The sequence below is a fragment of the Ictidomys tridecemlineatus genome, chromosome 3, assembly GCF_052094955.1.
Source record: "Ictidomys tridecemlineatus isolate mIctTri1 chromosome 3, mIctTri1.hap1, whole genome shotgun sequence".
In the NCBI taxonomy this organism is placed as follows: domain Eukaryota; kingdom Metazoa; phylum Chordata; class Mammalia; order Rodentia; family Sciuridae; genus Ictidomys; species Ictidomys tridecemlineatus.
Window position 1 is genome coordinate 31,385,972 of NC_135479.1, and position 12,192 is coordinate 31,398,163.

Below are 12,192 nucleotides of genomic sequence, written 5' to 3' on the forward strand. Positions count from 1 at the left end.
TGAAGATATCATATTGTCTTTTGATTTTAGTTGTTGCTAAGGAGTAGTGAGTTGTCTGTCTTCTCTCTCTCACCGTTCTTAAGATATTCTCTTTGTCTTTGGTGTTGTGCAATTTCGTTATGATGGAGATGGATAGGTAGATGACAGAGATATCTCTTTTTATCTTCGCATGCTACTATTCTAGTACATCTGTTCTCTGTGTTCTTTTCTTCCCCTAAGTCTTTTGGTTCTTTTAAAAAACCACTCAGTCATGTTTCATAGTTTCTTTTGCTTTCTTGTATTTCCATGAATGGGTTTTATTCTTATTAAGCATACTACACATGGTTACTTTGTTAGGGTCTCATCTTCTTGCTGCAGGGTCTGCAGTCTTACAGGTTTGTTCTGCTCTCTGCTGCTTCTCCTTAGTAGCTTCACTTTGTGGTTAGTTCATTTCTTTGTCTCCTGCACTGCCATTTAACGTTAGGCTGATCATTTTCCTTGATATTTTATATGTGGGATATTTTGAGATCTGGGATAAATTTGGCTTCCTATAAAGAGGATACACTTGCTACTTGCTCTTGCCAGGTCCTGGAGGCATTGCTATTCCTGGGATCACTCCAGTCACATTTGCCGTTTGGGGTATCCCGACCACCCAGAGGGCAATTTTTTGTTTTTTTTTTTGCCATAAACCATGTCATGGACAGCTTGTGGTTTGAACATTTTATGGTAATTTCTGGCACATATGTCTACACACACACACACACACACACACACACACACACACACACACCTTCTGCTCTTTAGTGCAAATTTGAGGGAGATTTTCTTTGCTGTCTCTAGGCGAGTATTGGACATCCTTCTAAATTCACCCTTACACTGAGGGTACAGACTTTGGAGATGTTCCATCTTTGTGCTGGAGGGTCACTTATTGAACCTCCCATTTCAGCAGACCTTGGGTTTTGTCTCCTCTTTCACAAGTTCCATGATGCCAAGATAACCACAGGGTCAGTTTGCCAGGTTCAGCAGCTGCCCTCGGACCACAGAGCTCCACATGTCTCTGCACCACCCCTGAGAAGGCTTACCTCACACATCCCCACCATTTTTATTTTTTTATTTTGAGACAGGGTCTGACCAAGTTGCTTAGGGCCTCACTAAGTTGCTAAGGCTGGCTTTGAACTTGTGATCCTCCTGCCTTAGCCTCCTGAGTCACTGAGATTACAGGCATGTGCCACCATGCCCAGCAAGAAATTATTCTTTCTTTCTTCCTTTTTTTTTAAAGTTGTAGATGGACACAATAGCTTTATTTTTAATTTTTTTCAATATTTATTTTTTTAGTTGTAGCTGGACATAATACCTTTATTTTATTTATCTTTATGTGGTGCTGAGGATCGAAACCAGTGCCTCACACATGCTACGCAGGCACACTACTACTGAGCCACAACCCCAGCTGCAAGAAATCGTTCTTAATACAGGATTTTTAGTTGTTTTCAATAACTATATTGATTTGCTTGCCATTTTCCCAGAAATTGAAATTGGTTTTATAAAAAATAAAAAAATACAGGGGCTGGGATTGTGGCTCAGTGGAAGAGCACTTACCTAGTATGTGTCAGGCACTGGGTTCAATTCTCAGTACCGCATATAAATAAATAAAATAAAAAAGTCCATTGAAACTTAAAAAAAAACCAATAAAAACTCTCATGTTTCATAATTTAATAGTCTTCATTTAAATAATACCAATACACAGTATTCTCTGAAAATCACTGGAGTTTTTGTAGATTAATTGCACTGTATATTTGAAGAGTGCTTTTAACTTTTCAAATTGCTTTCACATGTATCTGTGGTTCTTTGTGGGGCAGGGGCGGGAGGACTGCCCTTCAGGGTGTTTTGAAAACTCAAAAAAGAATTGTTTGGGTTGTCATTCTGGAGGGGGCCATTATTGGTGACCAGTGGAGATGCCAGGGGCGCTGGACTCCCACCCCGCTAGGAAATTCCCACCCAAAGAATAGTTGTCCTGTCTTATATGACTTTCAAATGCCCCTTGGGACATTCAGAGACTGGACAGCATGCCTTGTCTTGTGTCATAGCATAGGGGCTGCTTTAGTGCCTCACTTTTTAGTAAGGCCTGGTTTACTTGTGAGAATATTTCCTTCAGTTTCTCCACTTTCATTGTCTTTAATTCATCTTGGTACATTATTCTTACTATACCTCTCCCTCCACCGGCCCCGCCTTTTTTGGTGGTGCTGGGGATCGAACCCAGGGCCTTGTGCATGCGAAACAAGCACTCTACCAACTGAGCTATATCCCCAGCCCCGCCCCCTCTCATTCTTTCTTTTCTTCTTTTCTGCACCTTCCTTCCTTCCTTTCATACTGGAGAGGAGACCCAGGGGGGCTCTACCATTGAGCCACATCCCCAGCCTTGATTTTTTACTTTGAGACAGAATCTCACTAACTTATAAAGAACGGCCTCAAACTTGTGATCCCCCTGCCTCAGCCTCCCAAGTAGCTGATTCCAGGCATGCTCGTTGCTCATCATACATGACAAACACATATGGGTCCTGTTTGTTATCATTTGTCCTGACATTATTCTCATTGTAGTGAACAATGTATCTCTGCTCCCTGGTTTTCCGAACACACTGAACTTAACTAATACATTCTTACAACTCATTCTGTACACCTTATCACTTCACTTCTTATGTTTTCTAGTGGAATTATGTTAGGGCATCCACAGGTTGAAATCCAAATTTGTATATATTTATTTTTCCTTTATGCCATCATTTGGGTATCATTTTTTTTTCAAGGAATTATGTTTGTAAGTGTATTATCCATGAATTTCATTGTAGTAGAGTAAAAGAGGCCCATTATGAAATATTCATTCTGAAATTAGGCCTCACAGAGTTTGGTAGAGACACAGACCTATGTTTTGTTTTATTACCCTAAAAACTATTAGGAAGATGGGTTTTATTGTTGTTGTTGTTTTGGGGGCATTAGTAGGGATCAAACCCAGGGCTTCATGATTTTGCTAGGCAGTCAGTCACTCTACCATTGAGCCATATCTCCAGCACCAATATTTGTGGTTTTTTTCTGTCTTTTTTTTTTTTTTTTAAATAAAGGAGGAATCTGAGGCTCAGAAAGGTACAGTGACTTCCCCAAGGTCACCCAGCTCTTTGAATAGGCTCGATCACTGGGTAGCTTGACATACCTCCCCACACTACTGATTCTCATAAAATGTCCACTTAAGCCAGGTGTGGCCATACCATAATCTCAGCTACTCCAGAGGCGGAGGCAGGAGGATCCAAAGTTCAAGTCCAGCCCAGGCAATTTCATGAGAACCAGTCTCAAAATAAAATTTAAAAAATGGTCTGGGGGTATAGTTACTGGTGAGAGCTTATGTCGCTGTGACAGGATCCGATCGATACTCGGCACTGAGAAGAAAACAGCGTTGTTTATGTGGGGGAAGCACTAAAATCCACAGAAGCATCCAGAAATAAGGAAATAGGTGCACAAGTATGAATCATTCAGCTATATAATATACTGTTTATCCAGGCTGGTCTCCTTAACAAGTCGTGGTTAAAGAAGATGGGGATGGGAGTGGTAGACCGGGGCTGGGGTAACATCCTACTGTGATCTCTAAGGGACAGAAGAGACACAGAAATGCAATGCATGGCTCTCGACTGGATCCTGGTTTGAAGAAATCCTCTGTAAAAGACACCTGGGCTGGGAGTGGTGGTGCATGCCTGTATTCCCAGCAACTTGAGCATTAAGGACGGGGAGGATTGAAAGTTCAAGTCCAACTTGGGAAATTTAGCAAGATCCTGCCTTAAAGTGAAATATAAAAGGTGCTGGGAAGCTGGGTGTGGTGGCACATGCCTGTCATTCCAGTGACTTGGGAGACTGAGGCAGGAGGATAGCAAGTTCAGGGCCAGCTAGACCCTTGGCAAGTTAGCGAATCCCTATCTCAAAATAAAAATTTAAAATGGGGCTGGGGATGGAGTATAGTGGTACAACACCCCTGGATTCAATCCCTCATAACACAAAACAACAACAAACAATAGCTCATATCTCACCAGGGACCATAGCTTGCCCACTCCTGGCCCACATGATGCTATACTTCTGTGTCCAGACAGACCCAAGTCAACACAGAGACCAGGGGAAACCAAAAATCATGCTTCACAGGGATTTTTCCCCCTTCATTATTTTTGGTATCTCCCCAGTTCTCTGATGTGTACTGTTACTTTTATGTATTACTTTTATATATGTGTATTTATTTTTACAACTCCTTTTATTTACTCTCTGGGGGAAGAATATTCCATTACACATGTACTCAGTCCAAATTGAGAGGCCACCAAGACTGTACTGTGCAAAGTCTCCTTCTCACCTGTGTTCCAGGCCACCTACATGCCTTTCCCCACGGGCAAACCAGTGTTATTTCATTCTCTGTATTCTTCCAAAAGATATGTTACCCTCATGCAGCCGTGTTAGCAGGGCGACCACATTGCACAACTCCCAGGGACACTGTTTGTATTGAGCTCCCGGGATGCCATTGACATAGAATACAATGGATTGTGCCCCCTGGAGTTGTTCAGTGCCACAGTCTGGCCACAGATGTTTATAGAGTGCATGTGAGCAAGGGCGGGGGGAGACTATACACTCTTGCAAATATAAGTAGGTCCGCGTGTGTTTGAATGTACCCTTGCAAATATAAGTAGCTATATATGCACATGTGCATTTTTTCCCATGGTCCCTTTTTAAAATCAAGGATAGTATATTGTACACATTGCTCTATATTTTGCCTTTTTTTTTTTCACTTAGTTAGCATCTTGATACTTTTCCCACACTAGTCCTCCTCTTTGATGGGGTGAGGGTGGTCTTGATAAGGTCATGGTCACTTGCTGAGTCCTTTGTGTGTGCCAGGCATTGTCCTAAGCCCTTGGCACATATCAGTTCCTACCAGGCGTACCCCACCCCTGTGACACAGGCCCAGGGAAGGCAGAGGACTGACGTGATGTCACAGCTCAACGTACACCCTCTGAGGTTGCAAGGCCCCCACGGCTCCCTCCAGCCCTCACGGGGTTCTGTTTTGCACTGAAATCTTCTCTGCATTTGAGTTCTTCCTGCTGTAAGTATGAGATAAGAATCCAACATTGTTCTTTCTGGATGGCTCCTGTGATTCCCAGCGCCGGCTCCCAGATGCCACTGTTCTCAAGTAGGAAAGTCTCCGATGGTTGGAGCCTGCTTCTGGGCTGTTCTGTCTCAATGCTCTGGCTGTGTCACCAGGCGCCAGGGTCACACTATCTTAATTCTTGAGTTTTTATTATCGATGTTAATGTCTGGAAGTATTTAATCTCTTCTTTCCTTTTTTAGAAGTATCTTGGATGTTCTTGGTGTGTTTATTTTTCCATGTTAACTTCTTTTATTGTGGCAAAATACACATTGCAAAAAAATTAATGTTTAAAAAAAAAAAAAATATATATATATATATATATATATATATGAATGATATTGAGGATCAAGCCCAGGGGCACTTTACCACTGATTGAAATCCCAGTCCTTTTTAAATTTTTTTTTTTTTTTTTAATTTTGAATCAGAATCTCACCAAGTTGCTTAGGGCCTTGCTAAATTGCTGAGTCTGGTCTTGAACTTGTGATCCCCTTGCCTCAGCCTCCTGAGTTGCTGGGGTTAGAGATGTGTGCCACCGCGCCTGGCAATATTTACCCTTTTAACCACGTTCAAGAGTACCATGAAGTGATAACAAGAATATTCACATTGTTATACTACCATGACTACTATCTATTTCCACAACTTTTGAATCTATTTAAAAAAAAAAAAAAGCTTTATTTATCTCAAACTCAACCCCATACCCATGAAATAGTAATTCCTGTCCCCTCCTCCAAGTCCTGGTATCGGCCATTCCACTGTCTGTCCATTTGAATTTGAATACTCCAGGTACCTAGGATTTACTAGGGGAATTGTCTCAGGTGATCACCAAGGCTGAGTCGTCCCATCTGCAGGCTGCAGACCCTAGGGTGCTGGTAGTGTGGCTTAGTCCAAGTCTGGAGGCTTCAAACCAGGGAAGTCACTAGTGTGACTCTTGGTCTGAGGCCCCCACCTGAGAGCTCAAGGGAGCCATGGGGTTCTGATGTGAGAGATGGAGTCCAAAGGCAGGATGGCTGAAGTACTGATATCCAAAGGAGTAGAAAAACATCCATCCCAGCTCTCAGAGAAAAGATGGATTTGCCTCTGTGCTGTCCGCTCCAGGCCCCTGGCTGGTAGCATGGCACCCATCCACAATGAAGGTAGGTCCTCCCACCCCATCCACCTGGACGCACAGACTGACTTCACCTGGAAGCCCCCTTGAAGACAGAATAATGCTCCTCTAGGTTTCTAGGGATTCCTTAATTCAGTCAAGTTGACGCCTACAATTAACTACAAGAAGGAAATTAAAAAAAAAAAAATCCTTCTACTTGCAACCCCCCCCACACACACACACATACCTAACAAGGATCATTTATTATTTTGTTCCATTTCGACCCACCCAAATCCCTTTCTGGACTTCTTTTCCATTTCCGTGGTGCTGCCTTGGCCCTGTCTGCCAAATTTTCCTCCCCTTTTAGTACAGCTGTGACCATGCTCTCCAGCCATTCCCTGGGAAAGCCACCTCATTTATGACTCCAGCTGCTGGCTTCAGGTATCTGTTCTGAGGGATTTTACTGGAACTTTTAGTAATAAATTGCTCTTCTTGCATCCACCTTTAGACTCCACTGGCCTCCAGAACAACAGAGCTCTCTGGGGTCCCCAAGCCACCCTGGCTGGCCTTTTTCCACAAGGATACCTCCAGCACGGGCTGTCTGCTTCCCTGTCTGTCACTTCAGAGTGCTGTCTCCTTGTCCCTTGCCACTTGGCTCCTCCATCCTGTTTGAGAGCCATCTTTGTTCTCCCCCTAATCCACCGCAGCAGTCTGCAGCTTGGGGACAGGTGACATACTTGTTGCCTCTCTACCACCAACTGCAGCTAGCACAATGTTTTCCCCAGAGCGGGTGCTGGTTGGAACAGGGTTAAGTCAAGATCATCTCAGGAGCAAGAAAAGCAACCAAGGCCCTCCCATGCCAGACACAGGGCCATCCTGGTAGCTCCTGGTAGACCTCAGGGAATTACTGATGGCCTGAGACATCCGGGCACAGCCTGCTGCCCCCTCGGGTCTGGCCTTGTGTGCTGATCCAGGGAAGTGGATCCTGTGTGCCTCACTTCCCTGTCGACTCTGGGATGACCCAGACAGCGGGAGGGAATAGGTCGCAAATGAGATGGAATTCACGCTTGGCTCCCTGTGTGGCAGCTGGCTCTTTACCCTTCCAGTCGCAGCCCTCTCTCTCCAGAGTTCTCTGCTGCCCGTGAACAGGTTCGTGTTTTGGTATTTTATTGCATCACATGCTCATCCTGCCTGGTTTCTTTACACCTAAGTGCTTGACACTCACTTATTCAACAACTGTTGTCCGCACACCTACTGGCACATGCAGGAACTAGACAGGCCGGGTCTGTGCCCTGTGAATGGGGGCAGGCAGCAGGCAATTAGCAAGGAAACATAAATTAACACAATAACTTCAGAGAGTGAGAAGTGCTAGGGAGAAGAAAAAAATAGGATAATGTGATAGGAAACGATGCGGGGGTGGGCAGAGACTATTCTAGGTTCCCGAGTTACCTTGCCCTTCCCCCTAGCCTTTATAGACAGTTGTTAAAAAAGAGAGGAAGAAACTTTCCTGCGTCAAGGAGTCCACCTTGTAATTTAAATAATCACCTCTTTAGTGTGTCCCTTTTCTCGGTTGATATTTTAATGTTGGGTTTTCTTAAAATAGAGCTGCCCTTTGGAAGAGAATTATAGAAATTTAGGGTTCATTCATTCGACAAATACTTGTTGATCTCCTGCCCTGTGCACATTGTCCTAGGTGCCAGAGGCTCAGCGTGAACTGCACAGAAGAGGCTTGCCTCTAATGGAGTTTTTGGATAATTCTCTAGGAAAGAAATAAATAAGCAAGGTGACTTCAGACGGTGTTGAGTGCAGTGCAGGAAATAAAGGAGGAAATGAACTAGGAAGCAGTAGATGAAGAGGCAGCTTTAGAGAAGTGGGTCAGAAAAGACCTTGGGAGCCGGGCGCAGTGGCACACACCTGTAATCCCCGAGCCTAGGGAGGCTGAGGCAGGAGGATCGCGACTTCAAAGCCAGCCTCAGCAAGTTGAGATGCTAAGCAACTCCGTGAGACCCTGTCTCTAAATGAAATACAAAATAGGGCTGGGGATGTGGCTCAGTGGCAAAAAAATAAAATAAAAAATTACAAAATAATGGGCTGGGGTTGTGGCTCAGTGGTAGAGCACTTGCCTAGCATGTGTGGGGCACTGGCCTCGATTCTCAGCACCACATATAAATAATTGAATAAAATAAAGGTCCATTAACATAAAAAAATTGCAAAATAAAAAAGAAAGAAAGAATGGGCTGGGGTGTGGCTCAGTGGTAGAGTGCTTGCCTAGCATGCATGAGGCACTGGGTTCGATCCTCAGCACCACATAAAGATAAAAAATAAAGATATTGTGTTCACCAAAAATTTTTTAAAAAATAAAGTTACTTATTTAAAAAAAGAAAGAAAAGAAAAGAAAGACAGACAGAAAGAAAGGTTGTAGTTAAACTAAGAGTTTGGGAAGGAAAAGGAGATACCCTGGAGAAAGGATACATAATCCAGGAAAAGGACCAAGCCTGAGGCAGTGGTGCACTCCTATAACTACAGCTATTTGGGAGGTTGAAGCAGGAGGGTGGGAAGTTTGAGGCCACCTGAGCAATTACCAAAAAAAAAAAAAAAAAAAAGTTACAAAGCCTGTAGCACAGTGGCAGAGCCCCGCTGGGTTCAATCCTTAATACCGTGGGGAGAAAAAAATAAAAAAGCAAGCATGTATGAAAAGACTGGAAGGAGGAATTGCTCATTTTGTTTGAGAAAGGAAAGGAGTCAACCTAGGGTTGGAAAAACAGACCAAGATCATGCAGAATTTTTCAGGTCACAGCAAAAAGGTGTTCCACACACCGTGCAAAGCCACCTGAGGGACCTTCTTGGTCTAAAGACCTCTTTGACTGTGATGGAATCGGATATTCTGGGGAAGCTGAGAAGGCAAATTGGAAGAAGAGCTAGTCTAGAGGGTCAACCCCTCTTTGTGAAAATTCAACCCGTGAAAGAAACCCGTGTCTAAAAGAGGCGTTGGACCTGACGCAGCCGGGGAAACTCAGGTGCTGCAGAGACTCAGATCCAGGAGCCACGGCAGCTGTTTGAATCCCCCATTTTGCGTCAGCTCAGTGAGGGGAGAGTTTCAAGCATCTGCAAGTAATCCAAATGCCTCCACTAACCTGCCTCCCGCCCCCCACACACAGGAAAAGAAGAAAAAAAGGAGCCACCCCAGAGCTTGTCTGCCTGCCTTCGCCACAATCATTTCTCTGTATTACAGCTCTTGTCCTCTTACGTTATACATGAATAACTAATCAACCAAACACAAACCTACTGATGAAAAAAACGCGCCTTGGATCCGGAATGTGAGCAGGGTGAAGAGTAATATTAATTTCACCGGTAAATAACAAAATGGGAGCAAACGCGAGAGGTGGTGTTAAGACGGGAACCGTGCTTGGGGACACTTCTCAGAAAGGAACCCACCCAAGAATCTAGGGGAATGGGGAGAAGAGGATGAGGCTGGCTGTATGTGGAGTGCACGAACACATTTTTTTGTTGTTGTTTTCTTCTGGCCCCCGAATGTGACCATAAGGAACATCATCGTGGGTCAGCCCAACTGGCCATTGAAGCCACCATTCTGTCTGCCTCCCTCGGCTGCGTCTGTCTTCCACTATTCCCTAGTGAACTTAGAGGGTTAGCCATAAGTCACCACCGGGATTGAGACGGGCTTCAACAAAATCCTTTGCCTTTTGAATTTCTGTAACGTGTGACATCATTCGAAGTATGCAGCGGGTGCCCAATAAATGCATCGGTATGCAGCGGGTGCCCAACAAATGCATCCTTCTACCAACTTCCTAAATGAAGGCCACCTCTGACTTCATCATTTTCCTGAGAGATATTTCTTGATCACTAAGGATGGATTCCTAATCTCCACATCCACAATCTAGAGATGTTCTAGCCTCCTTCTTCCTCCTCCTTGACTTATTTTTTAAGAGAGAGAGAATTTTAATATATATATATATTTTAGTTTTTGGCGGACACAACATCTTTGTTTGTATGTGGTGCCGAGGATCGAACCCGGGCCGCACGCATGCCAGGCGAGCACGCTACCACTTGAGCCACATCCCCAGCCCCTCCTTGACTTCTTGATGGCATCTGACCCTATCTAGACCCTTTGGTTGCCTTTGGCGGTCCTGAGCTTTCCTGGCTCTACCCTTCTCTTGCTCACAGCCTCTCTTCCCTGATCTCTGATGATTTCTTTTCTTTCTGCACTTGGTAGTACAATGTCCACAGGGAACTCAGTTTTTCTCTCCTGTCACTCTTTCCTTATAAGAAATTAACTGCCTCTTATTTCCAAGCAATGCATGTATCTATCATCATCTGTCACACTGTATGCAAAGTACCTGCTTATGGGCCTGTCTGTCCTACTAAACTTCCGGCTCTTCAAAGACACACACATGCTGTGTTCCTCTTTGTGTCCCTTTGGCCTGGCACACAGCTGGGACCTCCACAGATGCTCAGTACATACTGGCCCAACTTTGCAGACTACCCTCCCAACGTTGCTTGGAAGCAGGCTGGGTAGGGTCTTATCCCCTTACTATGGAGAGGGGACCCCAAAGCTCAAGGAGGTGAAGTAAACACTGAAACAGGATTCCTGGTGCTGGCTCCTGAGAGTCCGTGGCTTCACTGCAATAATCATTTCGATTATTGCCAATTGTAAAAGGATTGTAAAGCTCATCGCGCTGCTGTCTAAATACCCACGTCCAATCCTTTTCATGCTCGTCCAAACAGGCTTGAATTTGCCAGTGTCTTTCTTAAAATATAGCCCGCAGGACTGAGCATAAAACTGCATGTGGCCTGACCCTCTGGCTCGCGCTGGGATTATTGCTTCCCTCCTTCCACACTCTGCTGTGCTATTAATAGAGCCTAAGATTGCATTAGGGTTCTCAACAGCCTCCTCTCACTCTAGGTTCACATCAGGCTGGTGATCAGCTTCCCCCTCCCCTGGGTCTTCCTCAGGAGCGCCTTCTCTCAGGCCAGGCCTCCCCATCAGAGACACGAGGGCAATGGATTTCTTTGAATGCTCATGATTTTCTGGGCCTCACACTACCGGATGTAAAACCAGGTCTCACCCTCCTTCCTCATGTGGCATTTGCTGAGTGGGTGCTGGGGGATCTGGGGCGCCTGTTCAGAACCCAGAGGCATGGCCAGTCACTGTAGTGGGGGCCCGGGGAGCACCAACACATCCACAGAAGTGAGAAGATGGTGATGAAATTAATTTTGTTTCATTTTAAATTATTTTCGTGCTCATTCCTAACCTCACTCCCATCCCCACCCCCAGATGATGGTGCTGCCTTTATCTTATTTCTCATTCTGGGTGTTGCTACACAGAGCCCCTTGTTCCCCCCCCACACCCGTGGACATGGCCACCCTTCTCTTTCTTATGCCCTCTCCAAGCAGTATTATTTTTAGCATGAACGTCTTGCTCAGCAGTTTGTGCTGGAGTCTATCCTTTGTCGTCCTTTTTCCTTCACTTTCCCCGGCTCTGTCCCTCTATGTGTGTCAATACCAGACTTGGATGAATAGATTGGATTCCGACCCATTTGAATTCCCTCTTCAGAGAGCACAGCGCTTTCTGCCTCTCCTTCCTTTCCCCTAGTTTTTTTTTTTTTTTTTTCAGCCTCTTGGAATTAGCTGATGGGTAATTGCAGAAAATGCGGCGTGGGCTATTGTGGTGGGTCTTGGCATCAACTCCAGGAAACCTCTTGATGTCTGAGCCTGTGGTCTCAGAATTTGGTAGCAGGGCCCTGAACTCTGGAATTGGAGGCTGTGAAGCTAGACCCTGCTTCTTTGCTCTGCCTTTAGAGGGAACTCAAATGCAAGAAGGCGTTTCCTCTGCTCACCAGACGAGGGCGCTCATACCCACGATCCTCCAAAGTGGGACTTGGTCACACAAAAGCAGATCTTTGTGGGGTTGGCCTCCTGAAGACCCAAGCATGTGATGGGATGACCCGAT

At 45.0% G+C, this 12,192-nt stretch overlaps 1 non-coding gene across 1 annotated transcript; it reads left to right on the forward strand.

Moving 5' to 3' along the window:
• The first annotated feature begins 8,462 nt into the window (after positions 1-8,462).
• On the forward strand, positions 8,463-8,534 carry Trnaa-agc (transfer RNA alanine (anticodon AGC)). Its single transcript has one exon. It is a non-coding gene; the product is annotated as a tRNA-Ala (tRNA).
• Positions 8,535-12,192: the final 3,658 nt, after the last annotated feature.